Below are 3,316 nucleotides of genomic sequence, written 5' to 3' on the forward strand. Positions count from 1 at the left end.
CCTATAGTCCCAGCTACTTAGGAGGCTGAGGCAGGAGAATAGCTTGAACCAGGGAGGCAGAGGTTGCAGGGAGATGAGAACCCATGACTGCACTCCAGCCTGGACAACAGAGCGAGATTCTGTCCATTTGACCCAGCAATCCCATTACTGGGTATATACCCAAATGATTATAAACCATTCTATTATAAAGATACATGCACACATATGTTCATAGTGGTACTGTTTATAATAGCAAAGACCTGGAATCAACCCAAATGCTGATCAATAATAGACTGGACAAGGAAAATGTGGCACAAATACACCATGGAATACTATGCAGCCATCAAAAATGACAAGTTTGTGTTCCTTTATAGGGACCTGGATGAATCTGGAAACCATAATTCTCAGTGAACTGACACAAGAACAGAAAATCAAACACCTCATGTTCTCACTCATAGGTAGGTGATGAACAATGAGAACACATGGACACAGGGAGGAGAGCATCACACGCTAGGAACCATTGGGGGGTGCCACGGGAGGGACAAGGGGGGTTGGGGAGGTCAGGGATGGATAACATGGGGAGAAATGCCCGATGTAGTTGATGAGGAGTTGGAGGCAGCAAACCACATTGCCATGTGTGTACCTATGCAATAATCCTGCATGATCTGCACATGTACCCTGGAACCTAAAGTACAATAATAAAAAAAAAAACTGTTTATATTGGCTGAGCTGTGGGAAAAAGCATTTCTATGCATTCCTTTCAATTGATAGAGTTCTGCTAAATACCTGTATTAATGTCTTAATGAGCTCAGCCACTTAGACCTAAAAGGTCTCTCAATGAAAGGAGAGTAATTGTTTTACATTTATTTATTTATTTTATCTATTTTTTTTAATTTATCTGTTTAAGACCAAGTCTTGCTCTGTCACTCAGGCTGGGGTTCAGTGGTGCTATCTCGGCTCACTGCAACCTCTGCCTCCCAGGTTCAAGCGATTCTCCTGCCTCAGTCTCCCAAGTAGCTGGGATTACAGGCACACACCACCATGTCTGACTAATTTTTTGTATTTTTAGTAGAGCCAGGGTTTCACTATGTTGGCCAGGCTGGTCTCAAACTCCTGACCTCATGATGTGCCTGCCTAGGCCTCACAAAGTGTTGGAATTACAGGCGTGGGCCACAGCGCAAAGCCTACCCTACAGTTTTCAACACATGCCCTGCTCCCTCCCTCCTGCTCACCTCTCGTAGTCCGCAGAATCTATTGTTCCCATATTTATTTCCATGTGTGCTCAGTGTTTAATTCCCATTTATAAGTGACAACGTGGTGTTTAGTTTTCTGTTCCTCTATTAATTTGCTTGGATTATGGCCTGCAACTGCATCCATATTGCTGTAAAAGACACGATTCATTCTTTTTTATGGCTCTGTAGTATTCCATGGTATATATGTACCATATTTTCTTTATTCTGTCTACTATTGATGGGCACCCTGGTTGAATCCATTTCTTTGCTATTGCAAATAGCACAGGGATGAACATATGAATGCATGTGTCTTTTTAGTAGAATGATTTATTTTCCTTTGAGTATATACCCAGTAATGGGACTGCTGGGTCTAACAGTAGCTCTGTTTTAAATTCTTTCAGAAATCTCCAGGCTGTTTTTCGGAGTGGCTGGACTAATTTAAATTCCCTCCAATAGTGTATAATTTTTTCCCTCTTGCCACAACCTCGCCAGCATAGGTTGCTTTTTGATTTTCTAATATTAGCGATTCTGAGGGGTATGAGATGGTATCTCATTGTGGTTTTGATTTGCATTTCTCTATGGTTAGTGAAGTTGAGCATTTTTTCATGTTTGTTAGCCACTTCTATGTCTTCTTTTAAGAAGTGTCTTTTAATGTCCTTTGCCCATTTTTTTATTAGGTTGTTTGGCTTTTGCTTGTTGATTAGTTTAAGCTCCCTGTAGAGTCTGAATTTTAGACCTTTATATTGGATACATTGTTAATATATTCTCCCATTCTGTAGGTTGTCTGTTTACTGTGTTAATATTTTCTTTTGCTGTGTAGAGCTCTTTAGTTTAATTAGGTATCACTTGTGCATTTTGATCTTTATTATAATCGCATTTGGGGACTTAACCAAAAATTATTTGCCAAGGCCAATGTCAAGAATTCCTAGGTTGTCTTTTAGGATTTTTAGTTTGAGGTCTTACATTTAAAGATTTGATCAATTTTTGATCCTTTTTGTATATGGTCCAGCTTTAATCTTCTGCATATAGGCCAGTATCCCAGCACTATATTTATTGAATAGGGAGTCATTTCTCCATTGCTGGTTTTCCATCAGCTTTGTCAAAATTCAGATGGTTGTAGGTGTGCAGCTTTATTTCTGAGTTTTCTATTCTGTTCCATTGGGATATATGTCTTTTTTTTTTCCACCAGTATCATGCTGTTTTGACTACTGTAGCTTTATAGCATAGTGTGAAATAAGATAGTGTGATGCCTCCAGCTTTGTTCTTTTTGCTTAGGACTTTTTTGGATATTTGGCTTCTTTTTTAGTTCCATGTGAATAGTTTTTCATAATCTGTGAAGCATGATATGGAAGCACACAGTCTTCCAAGATTAAGTCAGGAAGAGATTGAAACCCTGAATAAACAAATATTAATTTCTGAAATTGGATCAGTAATAAGAAAGCTACTAATAAAAAGAAAAACAACAACAACAACAACAAAACCCTAAACCAGATAGAGTCACAACTGAATTTTACCAGACATACAAGAAGAACTGCTATGAATCCTACACATATTACTTCAAAAACTTGAGGAGGAGAGCCTCTCTCCCTAACTCATTCTATGAAGCCAACATCAGACTGATTCTAAAATCTAGCAGAACAGACTAGGCATCAAAGGAATATACCTCAAAATAATAAATGCCATCATGATAAACCCACAGCCAACATCATACTGAATGGGCAAAAGCTCAAAACATGTAAAGACAGTGTCTTGAGAAATGGAATAAGATGAGGATGCCCATTCTCACCACTCCTATTCAATATAATACTGGAAGTCCTAGCCAGAGCAATCAGGCAAGAGAAAGAAATCAAGGTCATCCAAATAAGAAAAAAAGAAGTCAAACTATCTCTCTTCATTGATAATGTGATTCTATACCTCAAAACCCTAAAGACTCTACCAAAATGTCCTTAGAACTGACAACTTTAGTAAGGTTTCAGGATACAGAATCAATGTACAAAAATTAGTAGCATTTCTATACACCAACACAATCCCAGCTGAGAGTAAAATAGGGAACACAATCTGACAATAACCACAAAGAAAATGAAATACCTAAGAATACGGCTAAA

The sequence above is a fragment of the Cebus imitator genome, unplaced genomic scaffold (genome assembly GCF_001604975.1).
Source record: "Cebus imitator isolate Cc_AM_T3 unplaced genomic scaffold, Cebus_imitator-1.0 Scaffold104, whole genome shotgun sequence".
NCBI classification, from domain to species: Eukaryota; Metazoa; Chordata; class Mammalia; order Primates; family Cebidae; genus Cebus; species Cebus imitator.